Below are 25,529 nucleotides of genomic sequence, written 5' to 3' on the forward strand. Positions count from 1 at the left end.
AAGGGAATGTCCTGTTTATTTCACCCACGTGATGCCCAGGAACGAGTATTTTTCCATGTTTTTTTGTTTGTTTGTTGCTGTTTTTTTTTCTTTTTTTGTCTTTTTAGGGCCACACCTGCAGCATATAGAAGCTCCCACTAGGGGTCTAATCAGAGCTACAGCTGCCGGCCTACCCGCAGCCACAGCAACACCAGATCCGAGCCGCCTCTGCGACCTACACCACAGCTCACGGCAACGCGGGATCCTTAACCCACTGAGTGAGGCCAGGGATTGAACGCACGTCCTCATGGTTACTAGCCAGGCTTGCTACCAATGAGCCACGACGGGAACATCCCATGCTCTTTATTTCTATTTCTCAAAACAACACTCGGGTGGTGTCTGTTCATTTGTGTTGTGTTGACGAGGAGACAACAGCAAGAGGTTGAGGGACAGCCTGGTTAACCCCACCCGTGAAAGGCAGGCCCTGGTCCCAGCCACCCGCCTTCTTCTGCGTCTCTCTCGTCCATCTCTTCCCCTGTGAGCACCCCCTCGGGCAGCGCCCGTGGGAGCCTCCCTGGCTGTGCGGCTCTAACACGCCTCCGCCTGCGTCCCCCGCGTCCCCCGCGTCCCCCGCGTCCCCCGCGTCCCCCGCGTCCCCCGCGTCCCCCGCGTCCCCCGCTTGCTGGGCGGGGGCGGGCTTGCTCCGGCGCAGTCTGCGCACGCGCGCCATCCCCCCTTCCCCATGTGTCGGCAGATGCGGCCCCACAAACCCGCGGTCCCTGATCGAAGTTCAAGCTCATAGCCTGGCGTTTGAACCCTCCCACGTGTGCCCCCAGCTGCCTTCCCCGTGCTCCCAGTCATGTTCTGACCCATCTTGTCTGGCCTCTGTCCCTTCACTTTTCTTATTTCTTTTGTCCCAAACACTCCTCTCCACACTACCACCGAGAACCAGGCCTGTCCTTGTTGGCCACTGCCTCCCGGCGACCTAGCACAGTGCCTGACACATAGTAGGTGCTCAATAAAATCTTATTGAGTGAATGGATGAGTGGTGCAAACCTTTCTATCACTAAGGTTCTGACTCCAGCACCACGTCCAGAAAAGCCTCCCTCACACTCTTCGTAGGACCGGATGTCCTTCTTTGCCTTTCATTTGTTCCAATCTTGTCTAAATTAAGTCTTGGGGCTGTGGGTCCCAGCCTCTCAATTACACTGTAAGCTCCTTGAAACAGAAACACTGTCTTTATTTGAAACACATGTAGTTCTCCCTGCATGGACACAAGTGCTGAGCTGAGCCCCAGTCCCGCACTCAGGGGTGTCTCTCAGCGGGCCTTAGATGGTCTGAACTGAAGCGGCGGCTCTCACGCCTCCTACCCTCTGCTCTTTCTACAGACGCCAGGACGTCCTCCCCTCCACCCCGTTCCCGCCCCGGCCGTTTCTCCATCACGGGGCCACCTTCGCCAGCTGGCCTCTGCGGGCCAGATGCTGAGTTACACTGGCTGTCGTGCCATCAGCCTTCCCCGCACAGCACAGCAGGTGGAGGATGAAAAGGGTCCTCAGAAGAACCTCAAATGTACATGTCAGGGGAGGTGGGCAGGCCAAGGTGTGGGCTGTGCGGTACAAACCGACACCTGCCAGAACAACAGATAGTGAGCGTTGGGAGCCTCTGTGGAGGTGCCGGGCCTTGGCTGAGCACTTTGCCTCCTCCGTTTAAGCCTCCACCTACCCTGTGAGGTGACTGTCCTTATCTCCACTTTACAGGTGAGAAGTGAGACAGAGAGGTTAAGTAACCCGCCCAAGATCACCCAGCAGGTAAGTGGCAGCATCTGAATTCAAAGCCGGGACCTGCACGCTTCGGTTCTACCCTCTGTCCTTTTCCTCAAAAGAATCCAGACAATTGGCAGAGACACAACTTTGGGAAACATCTCACCCTGACGAGGTGTTTTCCAAAGGAGGACCCTGAGCCCGGCACCGAGGGAGTCACTTGACTGAAGCCACATAACTCGTCCAGGTAGAGCAGGAACCAAAGCCCGGGTTTCCTGACTCCCAGCTTCATGTCCTGCCCCCCCGGGGGCAGGGCCTGGCTCCTTCCTGAAGGTTCCTACGCTCTTCAATGAGCTACTAATTGAGGGGTCTTAAGAGCAAAATTCATTTGAGAGAAAAGTTGGTTTTTTTTCTTTTTTCCTGAAAGCAAGGAAATGTTGCTGGGAGTTGAGGGCTGCAGTTTGAGCTGAAGCGGAGCGGGAGGAGGGAAGCAGGATGGCGGGCAGGATGGAGGATGAAGGCAGCCACAGATGCGCCCCAGCGGCGGCTGAGCCGGTCAGAGCAAGAGAGAGGGTCCGCCAAGGCTTTCAGATGGGAGAGAAGTTAAAGACAGCATATTCTCTGGATTTGGGGGAGTTGGGTGATTGAAGGGGACGTGATCGCTGCAGTCAGAGTAGAGGCAAATGGGGGCCATGGTGCAGGTGGACTTGGGGCACTTAGGACTCAGGTGCTGCAGGTGACTGGGTGTTGCAGTGGGAGACATGGAGCCTGTGCGGCCAAGATTGGGGCTCCGGTCACACCCTCTGTGACTTTGGGCAAACTGGGCCACTTTTTTTTTTTGGTCTTTTTAGGGCCACACCTGCAGCATTTGGAAGTTCCCAGGCTAGGGGTTGAATCAGAGCTGCAGCCTGCTGGCCTACACCACAGCCACAGCAACGCCAGATCCAAGCCACATTTGCAACCTATGCTGCTGCTTGTGACAACGCTGGATCCTTAACCCACTGATCGAAGCCAAGGATTGAACCCGGGTCCTCAAGGATACTTGTCAAGTTCATAACCCGCTGAGCCATGATGGGAACTCTCCTGTGTCACCTTCTCTGAGATCTCTGACTCCCCACAGAGCTGTCATGGGGAGCAGAATGGTCACATTTTGCAAAGTGTAACGTACTTCCCGAGCCCCCGTGTTCTTATCAGGAGAAGGGGTGACACAGTGAGGATTGGGCAAGAGTAGATCAGGACGATGAGCCCTGTGTTGGAAACAGGTGTATCGATGGGCATATACTGTGTGCCAATCCCGAGTCTGACCTTAGAGGAAACGTGGGAAACAAAGCCACGTCGCTGGACAGATGCATCGTCCTCCTGGAGAAGCCAGAGCCCATTGTCCCACCCTGGCTTCTCTCAGGGGAGTTTCAAAGTAGGACCCTGCTTTTGAAACAACTCCTTTCTACAAGGCACTTAGGGCACTTTCTGGATTGTAGGAACACAATCCAAGGAACACCCCAGGAGAAGTGAGACAGGAGCAGGGGGTACGGCCTTCTCTGACTGATGGAGAAGTTAAACAGAGCAGTCGAGTGCCTCCTGATGTGCTACAAGGTCAGCTGAGCATCCAAGGAGACCGACTCTCCTCCTCTGGGCCTTATGTCTTAGCAGCTCTGCTGGTGCTGGGACTGCCTGCTGCACACCAGCCGGCCGTGAGGCCTGGATGTGGAGGCACAACCCAGATTTTCCAATGACTGAAACATTTCTTTTATCTAATATTCAAACTGAAAAGCCTGGGTTAGAAGAGACTTAAAAATACATAATGATAGGACTTCCCATTGTGGCTCAGTGGTAATGAACAACTAGTAACCATGAAGACGTGGGTTCGATCCCTGGCCTCACTCAGTGGGTTATGGATCCAACGTTGCTGTGAGCTGTGGTCCATGGCTCAGATCCATCATGCTGTGGCTGTGGTGTAGGCCGGTGGCTTCAGCTCCAATTTGACCTCTGGCCTGGGAATTTCCATGTGCTGTGTGGGTGCAGCCCTAAAAAGGCAAAAAAAAAAAAAAAAATTGGAATCATCCCTTTCAAGTTGACCCAAGGTTAAAATCTTCATTCATTCCTTCAGGGCAGTGATTTGTGTTTGTTTCCTAGAACAGTGCCAAGCACGTGGCAGGTGCTTATAGGGAGTTACTGAATAAATGAATTTCTTTGTTCACATATTTGACTTTGGCGAGATTGGCTGGAGTCCTGTTTTAATGACTAGATAAACCTAATTGAAAAAGATCGGCGTGAGTGTTTGCAGGTTGATGATACCGATGGTAATGATAATACAACCTGACCTGTCTGTGAAGCCAAAGCTTCTGCCACTGCTCACCTGAGTCATATATGCTGAGTTTTGTTTTCCTGATGATGGTTTTTCTTACCTGTATCTCTTAAATGACTCTTCGTTTCTTAAAAACAATTTTTAAAGGGTGCTTTCCACTTATGGTTATCATAAAACATTGACTCCCTTCCCTGTGTCGTAGAGTACATCGGAGTCTATCTTACACCCAGTAACTTGTGCGTCCCCTTCCTCCACCCCTGTATTGCCCCTCCAGCCTCCCACTTGTAACCACTGGTTTGTTCTGTCTGTGAATGACCCTCCTTTTTGACTAACCCATGGCTCTGTCAAAAGACCACCTAGGATTAGGAATATAATGGTGGCCATGGATTAGCATGAAATGAATTAATTCGTTAGGGGTTCCACTAGGCTCTGTTGGTACAGGGTTTGGTTTGACCAATGGGCACTATTTTTCTAAAGAACTTACAGTCTTATTTAAACCTTTCCCTAAGTTACATGTTTAAGACTCATCTGGCTTATTGATTAAATACATAACTCTAAACCAAGGCAAGCTTTGGTGGACTCCCTGTTGAAGCAGTGCCCAAGGAGTGGAGCATAGGCTTTTCACACTGGCTTCTTTCACTTAGCCACATGCATTTAAGATTTTGCCCTATGTCTTTTCAATGTTTCGATAGCTCATTTTTTTATTGCTGAATAATACCCTATTTTCTGATCATACCACACTTTGTTTTCCTAGTCACTTGTGAAAGGACATCTTGCTGGCTTCCAAGTTTTGGCAATCCTGAATAAAGCTGCTCTGATCATCTCTGTGCAGTTTTTGTGTGGATATAAGCTTTCAGCTTGTTTGGGTAAATACCAAAGAGCGCAATTGCTGGATTGTATGGTAAGAGTATGTTTAGTTTTGCAAGGAGTTGCCAAACTCTCTTCCAAAGTGGCTGTATCATTTGCATTCCCACCAGCCATAAATGAGAGTTTCCATTGCTCCACATCCTTGCCAGTACTTAATGCGGTCAATATTTTGGATTTTAGCCATTCTAGTAGGTGTTTACTAGTATCCCATTGTTGCTTTAATTTGCAATTCCTCGATGATATACCATGTAGAGCAGCTTTTCAGATGTTTATCTGCCATGTGTATATCTTTTTGGGTGAGTGTCTATTCAGAATTTTTGCCCACCTTTTAACTGGGTTATTATCTTACTGTTGAACTTTGTGTTCTCTGAATATTTTAGGTATAAGTCCCTTATCAAGTATGTATTTTGCAAAGATTTTTGTCCCAGCCTGTGGCTTGTCTTTTCATTCTCTTTATAATGTCTTTTACAGGCCAGATGTTTTTCCTGTTAGTAAAGTTTAACTCTCAAGTTTTTCATTCACGGATTATGCTTTTATTGTATCTAAAAACTCATTGCTGGAGTTCCCGTTGTGCCTCAGTGGTTAACAAATCCGGCTAGGAACCATGAGGTTGCGGGTTCGATCCCTGCCCTTGCTCAGTGGGTTAATGATCCGGCATTGCCGTGAGCTGTGGTGTAGGTCGCAGACTCGGCTCAGATCTGGAGTTGCTGTGGCTCTGGCATAGGCCGGCGGCTACAGCTCCAATTAGACCCCTAGTCTGGGAACCTTCGTATGCCGCGGGAGCAGCCCAAGAAAAGGCAAAAAGACAAAAAAATAATAATAATAATAAAAAAACTCATTGCCAAACCCAGTGTCACCTAGGTTTTTCTCCTGTGTTACCGTCTAGAAGTTTTATAGTTTTGCATTTTACGTTTATAGCTGTGATCCATTTAGAGTCAATTTTTATGAAGAGCGTAAGGTTAAATGCTTAATTTATTTTTGGCATACAGATGTCTAGTTGTTCAAATTGGTCAGAAAAAATTCCTCTTTCTCTAATTGTCTTACTTTTTTGTTGCTGATGAATTGACTATATTTCTATCGATCCATTTATTTATTCGTTTGCTACTACCACACTCATTTTATTATTGTAGCTTTATGTAAGTATTGAAGTTGGGGAGTGTCAGTCTTCTAGCTTTATTTTCAATATTGTGTTGATTATTCTGGGTCTTTTGCCTCTCCATATAAACTTTATTATTATTATTATTATTTTGTCTTTTTAGGGCTGCACCCGAAGCATATGGAGGTTCCCAGGCTAGGGATCAAATTGGGGCTGTAGCTGCCGGCCTGCGCCAGAGCCACAGCAGCTCGAGATCCAATCCACGTCTGCGCTCTACACCACAGCTCATGGCAACGCCAGAACCATAACCCACTGAGCAAGGCCAGGGATCGAACCTGCATCCTCATCGATGCTAGTTGGGTTCGTTAACCACTGAGCCACGATAGGAACACCTCCATATAATCTTTAGAATCAGTTTGTTGACATCCACAAAGTAAAACTTGTTGAGATTTTGACTGGAATGGAGTTTAATCTATAGATCAATTTGGGAAGAAGATATACCTTGATAATATAGAGACTTCCTCCCTATAAACATGGAATAACTTTCCATTTATGTAGACCTTCTTTGATTTCTTTCTGCATAGTTTTATAGTTTTCTTCACATAGGTAGGTCTTATACATATTTGGTTAGACTTATACCCAAGTACTTCTTTTTTGGCACTAATATAAAACAAACAAGATTGGTTGTTTTTGTTGTTGTTATTGTTATTGGCTGTGCCCGCAGCATGTGGAAATTCCTGGGCCAGAGACTGAATCTGTGCCACAGTGGCAACCTGAGTTACTGCAGTGACAATAGCCAATCTTTAACCCACTTCACTACAAGGGAATTCCTAAACCAAATCAGTTTTTTAAAAATAGCTTGAACTGAGCTGTTATTGTTTCTTTTAAAACAACTTGGCTGTTTCTTCTACTATTTTTGCAAATTAAACCAAATTGGTTTGTAGAAGTGGACATATACTCAAGCTATCAGCTTTTCTTATTCATACCTAACGATTCTGTTCCTATAGAATAAGTACCACCTCCACTCTTCTTTGGATTATTTGCATGTTCATGAGATCAGAGATCCCCCAAATTAAATAGAAGTTGATCCGAATTTTCATTTATTATAAAAAATAAAACGCGGAGTTCCCATTGTGGAGCAGCGCAAGTGAATCCGACTAGGAGCCATGAGATTTCGGGTTTGATCCCTGGCCCTGCTCAGTGAGTTAAGGATCTGGCATTGCCGTGAGCTGTAGTGTAGGTTGAAGATGCAGCTTGGATGTGGTATTGCTGTAGGGAGCTATAGCTCCAATTCGACCCCTAGCCTGGGAATCTCCATATGCTGCAGGTGCGGCCCTAAAAATAAATAAAATAAAATAAAACGCATTGTTCAGGTCAGACTGGTTCACTGGGTACTGGATTCCATACCTTCCACTGATGGAATTCCGGTGAAGAATGAGGAAATGTTTATTTGTTCTTGATGCCCTCTTCCCTTTCTATTAAGTAAAGATCTCAGACTTTAAAATGGAAAACTAGTCTCCATTGCTCAAATTTCCATATTTCACTTGAAATTAAGATAATGGCCAACTGTCTTAACTGGAAGTGAAGAAGGTGTCCAGCCACACATCTCGGCCTCAGTTTCTCTCCTTGGGGATGGGAGAGTCACGGTCTCCCTACCTCAGTGCTCAGATGCTATGGATCTAGGAAGCCAATGTGCTAAGACTCCTCCTGAATCCACCTGCTGTGGACCAGCCATAATGTGACATCAATTGAAGAAACACCTCCCATATGCCACATTTCCAGAGAGGCACATTTTCATGCTTTGATTCATTAATTTAAGAAGATAAGCTATTCAAAGCACCCCTTCCTCCAGAATTTACCATTTGAAATAACAGCAGATTTGAGAAACGAGTTCCCAGGAATGACCCTGTCTAGACTGGGATGTCAACTGTGCTTTTCCACCTGGCACGTACTCAGCTTGCTGGGTAACAAGGCGGCCTGGAGCAACACTCTTTTTTCCATGAGTCCTGCTTTTCCACGGGGCCAGGCTCCCTCTCCTGGCTCTTGGTTCCAGGAGGGGTGCTTGCTCTACCCCAGTGCTTTCTGAGGAGCTAACCTAGAAAATCCGCAGCCTTATGCCTCATGCGTACCCATGAGCTCATTAGCTCAAGCCTTCAGCCTTGCGGGCCATTTAACACAGGGGCCCTGAAGCCTGATGACCCACCTCTGGGTTTCAGGTGTCAACGTGGGCTGACCCCTTCATCAGGGCACTCTCCCCTGAAATCCTCTCCCCCCAGGTTGGAGGCCGCTCCTTGAAGCAGCAAGGTCAAAACTCCTCAGATCAAGGGTCTGGCCTGAAAATCATTGCCCATCCAAGCATCTCACTCCATAAAACTGAACTCATAAATAGCAGCCCACAAGGCTGACACTTCAGGCTGCTGCCATGGAAAAGCGGAGTTCTTCAGAGGAAAGGGGATATTTAGGAGCTAAACTGCAATCCAGTGAATGGAATAAGAACACGTTTTTTAAATTGCAAGACCTGGTGACAGCTTCTCTAGTGAAACTATGTGTAGAGCACACACATCTCAATTTTCAGGTCAAACATGTCCAAGCCTCTCTAAAACAGTTTATGGCCGCCTTCTGATGTGAGTTCTGCGATTTGAGTTTATTGGTTTCTGGCATGGGGCCCTGTATTTTGAGCGAATCCTATAAAATGTCCTTGGAAGTTATTATTTTTCTTTAAAGAATGTGATGCTAAAACAAGTTTTTAATAAAGTATTTTGAAAAGGCAACAGGCTGAAAAAAAAGCTGGGCAAAAATTCAAGCTAATAATGAACTGAATATGTCTCTAATTATATTGAATTTACAAGTAATAGAATGAGGCAGGGTTAGCAATTACTTTTGAGTGAAATTGCGTGCCTGAAGGAAGAGAAAGCTCCCCTTAAAGTTAGGGAAAATGAATAAACGTGCTGTATCATTACATTTGATTTTAAATATCTTTCACGCTAGACTTTCAAAGGTCTAACTGGTTCAAGAACTGCATCTCCAATAAACATTGTGTAGAAACTGATGGTTTTCTCAAATCCTGGTTTGGTTTTGACTTTTTTTTTTCTTTGCTTAGGCTTGAGTACAGACATTTCTTTGCCACAAGGTAGCCCATGAATTTTCAAGATGGTACCCCAATGTAAAATTCAGAAAGTAATTGGTGAGTGCCAAATAGAATTCCTACACACAACACTGAAACCCCAAGAGTTAAACAGGGTTGAGTCCTCCAATAAAATCATTTCATCAAATGTATAATTCATTTGATGCCCATAGAATTGCTTCGGCATCGTTTGTCTTTAATAAGCCAAATCCACGAATAAAGAGAGCACTGGCTGATGCCGAGGCTCTTGTCTTTCTCTATGTGGCTCTGAATCGAATCCTGTCTTGACCAGAGGACTCATCCATTATTTGAGCAGATTGCTTAAGGGAGCACAGCCTGAGGTAGGAAGCCCCCAGGCTGCTATGGGGTTCACACACTTAAATAACACCCTTCAGTCTCACACTCACAGTAAACTCAGGTCAGTGGGTGGGATGAAGGGCGGGACGACAGTGGCCAGGACCCTTGACCTCCATTTCCCTTCTTCCAGGGACTTATTCTCTGTTGTATACATGCACACTTTGTGGTCCTAAGAGCTTTCTGTTGTGTCCCCACAGCACCACGCCAGGTAAGTATTGTTATTACAATCTCCGATTTGGGGATAAGGGAAACTAGGAGTTAGAAAGGTTTAGCATCCTGGAGTTCCTGTCGTGGCTCAGCGGTGACAAACCCAACTAGTATCCATGAGGATTCAGGTTTGATCCCTGGCCTTGCTCAGTGGGTTAAGGATCTGGCGTTGCCATGAGCTGTAGTGTAGGTCGCAGGTGCCATTCAGATCCCACGTTGCTGTGGCTGTGGTGTAGGCCAGCAGGTGCAGCTCTGATTGGACCCCTAGCCTGGAACTTCCATATGCTGCAGGTAGGGTTCACAATGCAAAAAAGAAGAAGGAGCAGAGGAAGAAGAAGCAGGAGAAAGGTTTAGCATTCTGTACCAGGTTCTACTAGTAGCCCATGGCAGAACCAGACTTCCATTTAGAGTCTGATTTCTTCCCTGCTACACTGTGTGGGGAATTTTTATGAAGTCTCCTCTGAAAATACCTGAACCTCATAGAGGTATTCTGGAAAGTCTGAGGGCACAGATATCAAGTAGCTTTGTGAGGGGCAGAGAATTCAGTGACTTCCTTGGCATCACATACACATCAAGTCAAGGACTGGAGATCCTGCCATGGAGCCTGCCTTCCAGCTGGCACAGCTTCTTCGCACAGTGGGGCTTCTGAGGGACAGGGACACCCATGGCCTGGCCAGAGCCAGGGACCACCGCGGAAGCTCTCCTCTTGGCTCTGCTCCCAAGTACTTCCCTCCTGGGGTTGGACCTCAATTTTCTCATCTGTCCTATGAGGGGAGATAGGTTTTCAAGTGTCCTGCGTTCAGTTCCATCACTAAAACGCTACAGCCACCACAGCCAAGAAGGATACTCCGCTCTGGAGTCAGTCAGACTGGACCCTTCTGGAATGGAGATCCGGGCTCTGCCGTGACCCCGGTGGTAACACTGGCCCATTGGCCGTGCTACCTACTGATTGCCAAACGTGACCTCCTCTTCCCCTCCCCGCTGCTCCCCGTGATAAAAGGACTTTGGGAGGCTTAAACTAAAGTATTATGGCTTTTCTCTAACTGCTCACTGCCATCTCGGGCGAAATTTGTGCTTATCCGTGAACGGCTCCACACGCCGTTATCCTTCCCTGGAGCCATTTCATCCACTGGATTATGAGTCCTTGAATCAGGAAGCAAGATTTTACCTTTCACGTCCTAGAAAATCACTCGAAGACATGTCGCAAGGATGAAATAAAGTCATTTTTACCTGAGGCTGTGATAACCCTTTCAGGCAGATGCTGTAGCAGCAAGTGTAATAATCCTGGCTGGGTTTACCCTGCCAGGGGTTAATAATTTAGCAACAACGCATCGTGGCAAATGCCACTGGCTGTCAGGGGCTTAACATCCGGCTCCCGAAGAACCCGTCTGCTCCAAGTCTCCTTTGTCTTTCCTCTCCTCCCGGCACATGGGCACTCGCTTCTGTTTTATTCAACCCTTGGATAAAAGACGGGAGGATTGCTTCAGGAATTGGACTGCTGTGTAATCCACATTAGCTTCACACGCTCCAAGAAGGTCTGCGTCCCTTACCAAAATAATTTGCCCAATATAATTTGCATTCGGATTTCAAAGACACCGTTTTTTAGTTGACCCTTAAGATGACCCCTTAAAACAATTGACATGCGAGGCAAGGTCTTTGTCCGTCTTTTGCTGTATTCAGGGTTCTGCTTTCTGATGTTTATGTGCCTGCGGAGGGTTTTATTATACATCTTCATGCTTATTATCATCAGCTTTCTGATGCCCGTTTTCTTTATCTGTTAAGCAGAAGTATATTTAGTGTTCAAAGTGATACATCATAAAGGTAGAAAAAAGGTGAACCCTTTGATATATTAGAAGTCTTTCATGGCATGAAATAACTATTGCCTATTATTTTCCTCTTGACGTTTTTATTTTTAAGGGAATTTCACTTGATTTGTGGTGCTGACACCTCTGATATGTTGTTTCCAGTGACCTTACATCCAAAATCAGTAGTGTGTGACATTTGATGGCCCAGATAAAAAACATTAATGGTGGAAGAGAGGGTTTATTTTCCTGGTCATAAATTAAGTTTAAATAACTCTGAATTTATTTTAAACTCTCCAGTACTTTTTACTGTCCAGGCAATAAATGTATTTATTACTGGGGGCCTACCTGGGTTTCCTCCACAGAGCCCTTTGCTCAGCGACATTGAGTTCTTTCCTTCTCCCTCCTGGAAAGCTCATCTTACCTAGAAATGCTGATTGGCGCAAACTGGTCTTTAATTTCTATCAGCAGGGATCAGAGCAAGGGCTGCTTATCAGAGAGGTAACCAAAAGCGCTGTTGTCAATTAGGTTAAGAAAAGCAAGAGCTGGGAGATCCCATCGTGGTGCAACCAGTATCCATGAGAAGGCAATTCGATGGCTCCCTGGCCTCCCTCGGTGGGTTAAGTATCTGGCATTGCAGTGAGCTGTGGCGTAGGCCAGCAGCTACAACTCTGACTTGACCCCCAGCTTGGGAACTTCCACATGCCCTGGGTGCGGCCCTAAAAAAAAAAAAAAAAAAAAAAAAAAAAAAAAAAAAGACAAAAAAACAGGAAAGAAAAATAAGCAAGACTTCATAAAATACCCACGGATGCGGGTAATCGCGTCCTGAACAATTCCGATTCGAAATTAGACGTAGACACAGGCCCAAGCAGTTCTGCGCTGATCCCGCCCCGTAGGCCCGGGTGAAAGGCTTGCTTTAGATCCCAGTGTAATTCTCACAGAAATGGAAGCCATTCGCCCGTGTTGATCTTTATACCTTTCCATCTTTCTGTGTACGTTTTTTGGTATCATTCATTAGCTGTGTCATAAAATGGTGCTGAGAACTTCTCAGTTAAGGAATTTTTATGATTTCAAAATTTTAATCTGTATGTTTGAAAATTGCCCCATATATATTTAATTGAGATATAATTCACATACCATAAAAGTCACCATTTTAAAGGGTACAATTCAGTGGTTTTTAGTATTCCCAAGGTGGAATAACCATTGGCATTAATTCCAGAAAATGTTCATCACCCGAAAAAGAACCCTCCCAACCCCCAGCCTGTCCTGTACCTGTTAGCAGTCACACATCATTCCTCCCTTCCCCCAGGCGCCGAGGACCATGAATCCGTGTCTATAGATTTGCTTGTTCTGGGTATTTAATATAAATGGAATGATATAATATGTGGTCTGTTGTATCTGACGTCTTTCACTCAGCACAGTGGTTCCAAGATTCGCCCACGCTGCAGCAGGTAACAGTACTTCATTCCTTTCTGTTGTATGGATATACCACACTGTGTTTATCGGTTCATTAGCTGAGGGATCGATTTTTCATTTAAAAATTTCGTCTATATGTTCAAAAGTTGCCTTACAATTAATTCCCAGGCATTCCCCTTTTGGAAATATTGTAAAGTTAGATCTTTGGAAAAACGTTAGAAAGTATATGCCATTTTAACATCTTCAATAACAACGATCATGGGAGCTCCCATTGTGGCACAGTGGAAACGAATCTGGCTGGGAACCAAGAGGTTGTGGGTTTGATCCCTGGCCTCGCTGAGTGGGTTAAGGATTGGGCATTGCTGTGAGCTGTGGTGTAGGTGGAAGACGTGGCTCGGATCGTGCAGTGCTGTGGCTGTGGCGTAGGCCGGCGACTGTAGCTCCCATTCCACCCCTAGCCTGGGAACCTCCGTATGCCGTGGGTGCGGCCCTGAAAAAAACAAACAAAAAACAAACAACAACAATCATGGATCTCTTATTGATTACATATGTATATATTTCTTACAGACCTTACCATAAAATGGGACAAAAGTGGAATCTACCAAGCCCTTCATTACATGAGTAATAAAACCATAAGCCATTCAAGAAATGTAAATTCACGAAGATTACATGTGAGTCTTGAGTATATGAAATGCCATTCAAATGGCTCTCCATGAAGACCAGCTGCCTGACTCCTCTTATTTCCCTTGGGCTACAGCTGTGTCTGAGACGGGCTCACTCTTCCCTGGTCTGTAAGTTCTTTAAGGGCAAGGGCTACGTCTGCTTCTCCTTTGTCTCCAGAGCCTCAGTACTTTGTGCTCTTTAGAGCACAGGGCTTTATGCCTCAAAGGCTCACGCAAAACCAATTTGATGAGCAAACTAAATTATATGCTCTTCTGTTTCTTTGTGTTCAGGGAGGAAAAAAGAAGAGGTATTTATTTATTTATGTATTGCCTTTTTAGGGCCACATCGACGGCAGATGGAAGTTCCCAGGCTAGGGGTGGAATCGGAGCTGTAGCTGCTGCCCTACGCCACAGCCACAGCCATGACAGATCTGAGCCGCATCTGCTTGTTCACGGCAATGCCAGATCCTTAACCCACTGTGTGAAGCCAAGGCTCGAACCTGCATCTTCATGGATATAAGTCAGATTCGTTTGCGCTGCCACGACAGGAAGTCCAAAGAGGTTTGTATAAAAGTCTTTCCGATCAGTGCAAATTGGTTTCTGTTTACCATTTACATAGGAGGAGCACACAGGTCACACCTTACGGTTTGATGAAAGTCTACAAAGGGTACACCTGTGTGACTACCGTCAGATCAAAAGCCACAATGGACCAGCCCCCCGGCCCCCCCTCGGGCTCTCCAAAACAATATCCCACACTTCTCTCCAACCACCTTCCTGATCTCCAACACCACTGGCGATTTTGAACTTTACATAAATGGATATTCCTTTTACTCTCATGAAGTTTGCAAAATAAAGCTAAAAAGCAAAGTTTGTAGGCTTATAATAGGATTTGCATGATAAATCTTCAGATTTTTAAAATGCAAAGGCTGAACTCACCTACAAGGCATAGACGCACACCCTGTTTTCACTGCTGCCTACACTGAATTAAAAAAAAATTCTCGTTCCCGTCGTGGCGCAGTGGTTAACAAATCCGACTAGGAACCATGAGGTTGCGGGTTCGGTCCCTGCCCTTGCTCAGTGGGTTAACGGTCCGGCGTTGCCGTGAGCTGTGGTGTAGGTTGCAGACGCGGCTCGGATCCCACGTTGCTGCGGCTCTGGTGTGGGCCGGTGGCTACAGCTCCGATTGGACCCCTAGCCTGGGAACCTCCATATGCCGCGGGAGTGGCCCGAAGAAATAGCAAAAAGACAAAAAAAAAATAAAATAAAATAAAAATAAATAAAAAAAAATTCTCTCATGCTTTCTCATGTTTTAATAACCATTCGTGGCTCCTTAGTTTCCAAGCATGGAAAGGTGTGAAGTAGGCAAAATTTATCCACCTGCTTCCACCTTGGAGTTTTCTGCTTTCATCTCTTCCTTTTTCTCTCCAGGATCTCGCCTTAGTCTATTCAGGCCCCTATAGCCAAAATAACATACACGGGCGTTCCCATTGCAGGGCAGCTGAAACAAATCCGACCGACTAGGGAACAGGTGGTTGCGGGTTCGATCCCTGGCCTCGCTCAGTGGGTTAAGGATCTGGCATTGCTGTGAGCTGTGGTGTAGGTCGCAGATGCAGCTTGGATCTGATGTTGCTATGGCTGTGATGTAGGCTGGCAGCTGTAGCTCCAGTTGGACCCCTAGCCTGGGGACTTCCATATGCCTCGGTGCGGCCCTAAAAAACAAAAAACAAAACAAAAAAGAAAGGCAAAAAAACATACACGGTGGCTTATAAACAACACGCACTTATGCATTTATTTCTCACAGTCATGGGAGTGGGAAATTCCAACATCGGGATGCCAGCAGATCTGCTGTCTTGTGAGGCTCTGCTTCCTAGTTTGTGGGCAGACAGTGGTCTTCTTGCGATGTCTTCGCAGTGCAAGCGGTGAGGGAGATTTCAAAGTTCTTTCTCAAGGGCACTAATTCCATTCATGAGGGCGCCTAGCTCACGACCTAATCACCTCCTAAGCCCTCACCTCCTAACACCATCACATTGGACCTTAGGTTTCAACATGTGAATTTGGGGGAATACAAACATTCGGTCTATAGCAAACTGTTTCTTAATTCCATTCATCACAATTCATCTTAAAGAGCTAACTGATAATGAAAGTTTTCAATACCAATTACTAACCACCTCCTTTTAGCAGGTCTTTCAGTGTCTGAAAGGTCTTACATCCTGGGGAGACACTGGAATTTGAGATGGGGTGGCTGTGAGTCAGCATATCCTGAGAACGGAGAACTGAGAGGAATCTTGAACTGGGCAAACCTTCCGATAAAGTCTATCACGTTATCCTCAAAGACTGGAGGGAGAGGTGTGTGACTGGCAGAATAACAGACTGACACTGAACTGAGAAGTCAAACCAATCCGCAAGATGAGAGAATTTTAATGCAAAAAGATCTTGACAGTCTGGAGTGAGAGCCCAAACTCATTGCATTTAATGGGATAAACACAAGGTTCTGTGATCAGGATAAATAATGAACAACACACCTAAGAATGAGAGAGGCTGCCCAATGTCCATTCAGGTGTAAAAGACGTCCTAGGGGTTTCAGATGACAGTAAGGGCAACGTGGTGTGTCTGCCAATAGACTTGCTTTCGTCACAGACTTGTCCAGAACAAAAGAGGTCACTGTTCTTTCTTTCTGCCATAGTCAGAAGCATTTCGTGTATTTCATTTGGCTTTGATCATCTCTTTTAAGAGGGGACATGGTAAAACTAGAGAGAGTTTAAAAGGGTGCCAAGGATGATAAATGATCAGGACATCTTGTTATCGGAGGAACGACTGGAGGGTCTGGGCCTCCTGAGTCAGAGGTGGTCCATGGTTTTCTCACCTCTGAAGGGAGGTAAGAGGTAGCATGCAGTGGAGCTACTAACCAGTCCCCACTGTGGCTCCGTGGGTTAAGAACCCGACATTGTCTCTGTGAGGATGCAGGTTCTATCCCTGACCTCGTTCAATGGGTTAAGGATCCGGCGTTGCTGAAAGCCACAGTGTAGGTTGCAGATGCAGCTCAGCAACAGCATAGGCTGTAGGCTCCGATTGGACCCCCTAGCCCGGAACTTCCATATGCTGCAGGTGCAGCTGTAAAGAGGAAAAATCAATCTGGGAAGACATCTAATCTTTTGGCAAATTGTGAATGGGTTATGACCAGAAACTCATTCTAGAAATAAGTTTAGTTCATTCCAGAAGTAAGCGATGAATTTTGTAGCCTGGGTACACCAAAAACATATGTGATTCAGCCTTCCAGCAGTGTCCCATTCAAGAAGAGGTCAGCAAACTTAATTAAAAATTAATTGCATTTAAAACATAAACTTTTCCCAAAAATTTGCCTCAAACTCATTCTGATCTATCAGCCTGCCCTGGCCTCTGCTACCTTTTTCCTTCTAAAGGCCCAGAGAAGGGAATTAACATTTGTTAAATACTTGGTATCGCTCAGGTCGTGTTTAGACATAGCGCCTCATTAGTTTTCACAGATGCCAGCCAAAAGATGTATTTTTATGATGATGACCATTTTGTGTGGGAGGAAAGGTCTCTCAGAAGGCATCACTGGCCCCAGGTCACAGTTAGCAAGTGGCGTCTGGGGTTTGAACTGAGTCTGCCCTTCACAGGGGAGGAAGCCTCATGGAGCTTAGGGCTTAGTAGGATTGTCGGAAGTCAGCCTGCTCTCTTTGGCCTGCGTGGTGGATCTGGCTCTGTAATTCCAGCCTGGCTTTGATCTGGGGACAGAGAACCAAGCCAACACCATGCGGTAGCTTAAGTTGTACTGAGAAAACTTTCCCTCTGCTCTCCAGTTGGCTCTTCCCTTTCCGGATTCCTCTGCTTCAGGACTTTGCAGCATCAAAAGTGCTTATCAGTCTTTCTCATACTCACAGAGAAACGCATTGTGGAAGATGCTGACCCAAGGAGAAGGGACCCCGCCACGGGACAATCTTATATTCCTGTTCAGTAGCCACCAAGTCCCCAGGCTTCACCCACCCCTCATTCAGGTCACTTGTCTTTCGTACGCGTGGCTTGATTTCCAGTTTCACAAAGGCAGCTCCATGGCCAACCAGCAACGTGAGTGTTGTTTTCAGTAAATTGTACCATTGTAGACAGGGGGGCACGGTTCAGGGTTGATGAGTACGTTACAGGGCATATTGGCCCCGGTCTAGTCAGAAGGCTGCACTTCTCTTAGGTGAGAAAGAAGATTGGCTCTCCCCATTCAGTGCCTAGTCTGCTGCCACCAACAAATGAATGAGTGGACGAACGAATGAATGAGCCAGTACCAGGCTCAGCTACTACCTTCAAGCAACTCTCTGGGGTCGGTGAGTCAATACATAGTAATGAAATCTTCTTGTTCATTAAATAATTCATTACTGAAGAAAAATTGGTCCCAAGAATTTGTCCCGCCCCCACCAAGAGAGGAAAAAAGCCGAAAAAAAAAAAAAGTTTGATTCTGCAGATTAGACCTCATCAGAACCAAACTGAGAACAGCTCTGAAAGCCTTTTCAATCTTCCTCATATTGAGAAATCTCACGGACTACATCCATTTCCTTGCACCCATTCGCTCCAGGCGAGAAAAGCCACACAAAGCAAGAGCAACAGAGGAAAATGGCAAGAAAACCAACACAGTAAGAAGAAGAAGAAGGCTACCCCATCCTTTGCTTCTTTACGGAGGAGGGAAGGCGGGCCACTCCATCTCAAGGAAAGACAAAGCTTCAGGGAGGAAAGTTGGCCCTCCCTCCACGAAGCTGAATCTGGAGCTGAGCGCTGCGGCATTTTCCCACAGAGGAAGCTCTACAGTGCAGGAATGCGACGTCCTATCAGTATGTGGGTGCGTCCTATCAGTATGGGGTGCAGATGGTGATCTGATAAGCACTTTCATCCATCTCTGATGGATGCCTGCCAGAGACCTCCTCAGATGTAACACCTCGGCTAATTATATAAACCCCTTCCCCCTGGACCTCATCACTAACCCCAACATACTTCTGTTGCCAGGAACTCATGCTTTATAGATGGTTATTGAGGAGTTCCCACAGCGGAAACACATCTAGGATCCATGAGGAACCATGAGGTTTCGGGTTCGATGCCTGGCCTCGCTCAGTGGGTTAAGGATCTGGTGTTGCCAAGAGCTGTAGTGTAGGTTGCAGGTGCAGGTCGGATCCTGCATTGCTGTGGCTGTGGTGTAGGCTGGCAGCTGCAGCTCTGATTCAACCCCTAGCCTGGGAACTTCCATATGCCATGGGTATGGCCCTAAAAAGCAAAAACAAATCAACAAAAACAATGGTTATTGATACTTTGGATTTTTTTTCTTGGGGGGTTGGGAGGGTTGGGAAGTGAGAAAGGAAAGACAAAAACCCTGCAGTTTGGTTATCCCTGGACTTTTCAGCAGGAATAGCTGGCTGCTCACAGCCAGTAATGGGGAGCAAATGGCCGTGAAAATCAGAACTCCCCTCCTTTCCACCTGGTTCATACCCCCCCCCAAACACGACTAATTGATTAACCAAGGGGTCTTGAAGAGGATGATCTGAGGAGGGTAATTTATAGAGATGGTATCTTTTGTCATCATTTGTCTTTGAAAACAGAGAAGGAAACTGCTTTCAAGGAGATACAGCCCGCCAACATGAGCAATGGCGGACGGAGCGCCATCAGTTACAGCCGACGGCTCAATTTTGTACCTTTTCAGCCAGTCAAATATCCAATAACCACAAAGGGAGGGGAAAAAAATACATCCTCACTCCCTGTGTTTTAAACTTTTCCAGGGCTGGCTTATGAAAATATTTGGGGTTGTTCACTGCTCTGCTCTCTGTAGCATAAACATTTATTTAAATGGGGCTGTCTCTAGTAATGAAGAATGAAGGAAAAACAATGGTCTGATTTTGACAAATTAACTTGTGATTTGGAGAGCCAGTGAAGCAGGGACGAGACATTCCTAACTATACTAATTAAATGAGCTTGCAACATTTATTTTAATGCAATGGAACCAGCCATATGAAGATGAACATTTTAATTTATTTTGCAGTGACATTATGAAAAATTTCACTGCTGCAGATTATCTACAGAAACAAATCTCATCAGCATCGAGGTTTGTTGGGGAAATTTCCATCTCTCACACGAGCCTGACCTTCCCCAGTGGAAGCAGGTGCGAATGAACTAAGTTACTTGAAAAGTTTTGCTGAAGGTTTGCCTTTCCACTGAGGCCAGGCTGTATGTTCAAATGACTTCGGTGTCAAACACATCCATTTTTCATGGTGCGGCGTAGATGAAAAATTCCGAATCCATTCTACGGGGAATGCAAATATAGCTCATTAGCTCTAAAACATTTTTCATGAAAGACGGTAGAGTGTTTGCCGGCAGATGAGGCTGCAGAGTTCCAGCCAAGAACAAACACCACGTGTCCCGCTAATTGTTTTTTAAAGTTGTTCCTTTCCTCTCTGGCATCCAGTAGCTATTGAAAGTAGGAAACAGTATGAAAAATTGAGGGGCGCCTGGCTTACGCTGACATTATCCTGCACTTGGTATCTGTTTTCCCCTCCTCTTTCCCTCTAGGAGAAAAGGGCACCGTTTTGCAGACGGTCGAAGGATTTTGCTTCTCCTACAGCAAATAGAGCGCGCATTTGCTGCAGCCTCTGCTATTGCCTGGGGACGGCTCCCCTCCAGCCCCTCCTTCAGGGCCCCAGGCTGGGTGGCAGGGTAGACACGGCCCCAGATGGACAAAACAGCCCCCTTCTGGAGAGAGGGTGAGGGGGCTGCTGGCCCCCGCTGCTGCAGCGGGCTTTGAGGAAGCCGAGCGGTCCAGAGAGGTCTTCCAGACTGAGGTTCCCATTGGAGCTCCGCCGAGAAAGCGGGAGGAGAGCAGATCACCTGCCTTCCAGCCAGTGCTGCCCGCTGGCTGTTGCTGGAGGCCCGGGGAGCACCAAGCTCCCCACTCTGGAGACCTGTTCCGCCCACCTCCATCCCACCCAGCTGACCACACCGGTCCGAGGAAACCCTGGTTCCCACTTGGGCCCGGCTATGCTCTGGGCTTGTCCTCTGCCCCACAACGTGTCGTTGTGACAGAGAAGAGGCCACGCCTCCTGGCGCTTTGGCCAGTCCTCTGCAGGGGTGGGCCCAGAGGCCATCAGGGGGTTCCTCATGGGGTCCACCCTATCTCCTGGGACCTGAGCTCTCCGCCCTCCAGGTCTCAGCCATCCAGAGCCTGGCAGCCCTGCCCCCGGCCTGTCCCTCTGTGCATCCCCTGCCCTGGGCATTGACAGGACTAGTGGCCACTGGCCCAGCAAACACTCATGGCTTGCGGGTCGGGTCAGGTCGGGTGGGGTGGGCTGGCGTGGGACCCACGCGTGGGACCCACCCGAGTCAAAGGATCTGTTTTCTGCATCTTGACCAGAGTAACCTCAGCTGGATCGGAGGCACGTCTGCCACCCACACTCCTTCGCAGTTGCCTGGGCAGCTCCCCCACCTCCTGGAGGAGACCGTGCGGTCAGGCTTCAACCCGAGTAGTGGGGTCGCCTGCCTCCTCCCTGGTCCTGCAGGGCAGCAGTGGGCCTCTGGGAGGGTTGGGTTCCTGGAACAGATTGCGTTCTTTGGGACCGAGGGCGAGGCTCCTCACAAGGAGGTGCCCAAGGCGTTGTTTAGAAACGCATCTGCATTGCTCTCGTTTCCTCCATAGAAGACACTGCCTCCGGTTTAGCTCCTACTGGCTCTTTGAGGAATGACTATTTTTAAAAGTGACTGTGCTCCAAAGAATAAAAGCTCCGTTTTCTCATCCCAGGGAATTAAAGGGAATTACAAGCAAATCCATCGATCAGACAAATGATTCCCTCTTTCCCCCTGCCATCTCCTCGCAAAAGCCAAGTAAACCAGTTAAAGATGAAGAAGATTATAAATCACAGGGTAACAAAGGCCCATTTGGGGTTCTTTGGGGGCCCAGCCGATCGGCCCGTGGAGAATCCCACAGAGTTCTGTGAGATGATAGAATTCGGTTTCCTGGAACGAACATGATAAATTTGAATATGAATCCCTAAGAAACATCTGGGAAAAAAAGATCTTCTGCAGAAAAGGCTTCCCCACCCCCAGCCCCAGCCTTCATTCCAATCCCCGTCCCAGAAGAAGACAGCCTCGCACATGGCGGGCCGTCAAAGCATGTTTCTGAAATGACCAAGTTAGAAATTAATCTCTTGGCCGGGGGTTGAGGGTGCGGAGCCTCTTGGAGTGAAAGTGGGCCTCGGCTGTAGGGACGCTTTTTTTTTTTTTTTTTTGTCTTTTTGTTTTTTCTAGGGCCATTCCCTCAACATATGGAGGTTCCCAGGCTAGGGGTCTAATCGGAGCTGCAGCTGCCAGCCTTCACCACAGCCACATCAATGCGGGATTCCAGCCGTGTCTGTGACCTACACCATAGCTCATGGCAACGCCAGATCCTTAGCCTACTGAGCAGGGCCAGGGATCGAACCTGCATCCTCATGGTTCCTAGTCAGATTCGTTAACCACTGAGCCACGACGGGAACTCCCTGTAGGGACGATTTTGAGGCTTGCAAGTTCAGGAACCGTGGGCTCCTGTCTCCTCCCTAAAGCCAACCTACAGGCTAATAATTCTGATGCTGGAGGCAGCACAGTGTGGGGGCTGAGGCAGGACTCCAGAGCCGTCTGCATTCAAGCCAGCTCGAACCCTCGCCAACGCTGTTTCCTTGGGCAGATTGCACCCTGTGCCTCAGTTTTCTTCTCTGTAAAATGGTGACAGCAGTTAACAGGTTGTTACACAGACACCCAGGACAGGCTCTCAGTGGTCCAGAGCTGGAGAACGGCTGTGCTCCACTTCTCCAGATGGAAAGACAAGAAAAGATAGACTAAGACATCAACGCATTCTCATCCTCAGAGGGACTCTTCCTGGGCCCCTCGATGAACGCTTTCGTGCCACCGATGTGGAGACTGGGTCCTGAAACGGAACATGACACGTGCGAGGGCCCATAGCTGACGCCAGGGCTGGCAGCCCCCAGGAGTCCTCCGCTGGGATTTTGAGACACAGTGCCAAAGCCACACACTCACGTCCCACCATGCCAGGCACCACCACCAGGACAAATATTTACCAGAGCTCTGTACTTGGCGCCCTCTGAGTTCCTGCCCAAGAGGAGTTTATAACATAGTTGGGAAGACACAGATACATAAAAATTAATGTGAACATCCTCCATTGCATTAAATAACACAGCACAGCCTACACATGATAAGACAGGAAACAGGAGAAGGCTGAAGGGGGAGGGGCGGGCATCATCTACACAAACTCCTGAGATGCTCACTTTCAGAGGATTTGGCTGCAGAGGGTCTGGTCCCCAACCCCACCTCTCCCGGGGAAGAAGCACCCTTCCCACAGTGTCCTCTGTAGTAGATCATAAATTCAACCCAGGTTACCACCTATGTGGGCAAGGAACAGATACATCTTTATTGGCCTGTGACGACACTTCCTCAGGAGGAGGGGACTAGCTCTCTGATTCCACTTCTAGATGATTTAACAGACCCTTTACGTGGTGTCAAAACTCTTTTTTGTTTGTTTTTATCTTTGTGGCTATGCCCATGGCATGCCGAAGTTCCCCAGCCAGGGCTTGAACCTGAGACCTGAGCTGTAGCAGTGACGATGCCAGATCCTTAACCCTCAGAGCCGCAAGGAAAAGCCAAGACTTTTTGAGAAAAACCGGCCATCTTTCAGAGACAGCCCTCCTACCCCATCTTCTTCCCCTCTGGGGCTCTTCTGATGTGTGAAGGGAGGCCAGTGAGGTGACACTGAGCAGGGAAGGTTGGAGATTCTTGGGTGTGTGGTCCTCGGACTCCTCGTCTCTGGGGTGATGCTTGCCTGGGAACCGCTGGCCCTATTGGCCTTGGTGGCCGAAACCTGAGGCCGGTGGAATTCCTAGTCTGGAGCTGCCACTTGAGCAGGGCTCTGCAGCAGCCCCTGGCCCTCAGGGTCCACTCTGCAACTTTGCGATGGGGCCGCCTCACCCGCAGGAACCTGCCTCTGGCAAGCTTTTCCCAGCCAGACTCTGAGCAGCTTCTAGGTCCTGCCTGTGCCACGTAGACGTATGTTTTGACTTGAAAGGAAAACCTGAAGATCTCTGTCTACGTCTATTTGAGCTGCCATAGTAAAATACCACCAACTGGGTGACTTAAACAATGGAAGGTAATTTCTCGAAATTCCGGAGGCTGGAAGTCCCGAATCAAGTTCTGGCAGTGTCAGTTTCTGCTGATAGTTCCCTTCCTGGTTCAGACCTTCTCAGGCGGCCTCACATGGCCTTTTCTCAGAGTATGCACATGGAGAGAGGGATCTTTCTCTCTTCCTCTTTTTTTTTAAGGCCACCCACCCTATCAGATAAGAATCCCATCTTTCTTAACTAGGTTAACCTTAATTACCTCCTGAAAACCTTGTTTCGAGATAGTCACCTTGGCCGTTAGGGCTTCAACACAAGAACTGGGTGGAGGCCTGGGAGGGGGACGCATTACTCAGGTCAGAGCATCCTCGCTGCCCGGCCGCACTGTGAGGCCGAGCGCCCAGGGGAACTCTCAGAGGGGGTCTCTTTCCAGAATTCCAAATGGGGTGGGAAGGACATCTTAGCCCTAGACACTGGCTCATTCAGGACAACATAATACGTCTGCAGCTTGGAGATGAGGAGAGAAGCTAAGATGATATTTCTAACGGCAAAACAGAGCATTGAGTTTTTACTCTTTTAAGGATTTTCTGTGTGACCCTGAGGTGACATAATCTCTCTTTTGGGGTTTAACCTTTCTTCCCCCCGAACAGAGGGGCCTGTTGACCTGCTTCCTAAAGTGGTTGAGGGGAACTGGCAGGAGATAGAATTGCAGAAGTCTTTTTTTTTTTTTTTTTTTTTTTTTTTGCCAATATGAACATGCTTTCAGATGCTGTAAATAAAAATAATACACAAGGAGTTCCCGTCGTGGCACAGTGGTTAATGAATCCGACTAGGAACTATGAGGTTGTGGGTTCGATCCCTGCCCTTGCTCAGTGGGTTAACGATCCGGCGTTGCCATGAGCTGTGGTGTAGGTTGCAGACGCGGCTCGGATCCCGCGTTGCTGTGGCTCTGGCGTAGGCCGGTGGCTACAGCTCCGATTAGACCCCTAGCCTGGGAACCTCCATATGCCGTGGGAGCGGCCCAAAGAAATAGCAAAGACAAAAAATAAATAAATAATAATAATAATAATACACAAGAATATACCTCCTTTCGGAGTTCCCATTGTGGCTCAGTGGAAACGAATCTGACTAGGATCCATGAGGATGCAGGTTTGATCCCTGGTCTCGCTCAGTGAGTTAAGGATCTGGTGTTGCCATGAGCTGTGGTATAGGTCACAGACACGGCTTGGATCCCACATTGCTGTGGCTGTGGTGTAGGCCGGTGGCTACAGCTCTGACTCAACCTCTAGCCTGGGAACTTCCATATCCCTTGGGTGTGGCCCTAAAAAGGCAGGAAAAAAAAAGAAAAAAAAAAAAGAATATACCTCCTTTCAAAGTCCATGACACGGGTAAAGCATGAGCTCCAAGAGCGGGAACTCAGTTGGGTGGTGGGATTGCGAAAGGGGAAAGTGAGCCTTCTTATCCAGACAAGGAAGGGAGAGCTGGGGAAACCTGCCTGACTGAAGAGAGGGCGACTCCAGGAAATTCAGGCACCTCAGAAGCCATTGTGCCCAATCCTCCAGTGACAGTTTGTCAAAGAGAAGCAAATCCTTCAGGACATTCTTTAATATACTTTTAGTAAATGTTTTATCGTATTGGGTTATGGGAATTAAGGCAATGAAGCATCCATACCGTATTTTTCAAAAGCAATATTTTTAGAATCACAAATTACGTTGAATTTTTATACTAAGAAAATAAAAACAAAGATCAGAAGAACTAAACAGCATTTATATATGTCTCTACAGAGATATATATGTATATTAGCCAATTGAA

The sequence above is a fragment of the Sus scrofa genome, chromosome 18 (genome assembly GCF_000003025.6).
Source record: "Sus scrofa isolate TJ Tabasco breed Duroc chromosome 18, Sscrofa11.1, whole genome shotgun sequence".
Classification (NCBI taxonomy): Eukaryota; Metazoa; Chordata; class Mammalia; order Artiodactyla; family Suidae; genus Sus; species Sus scrofa.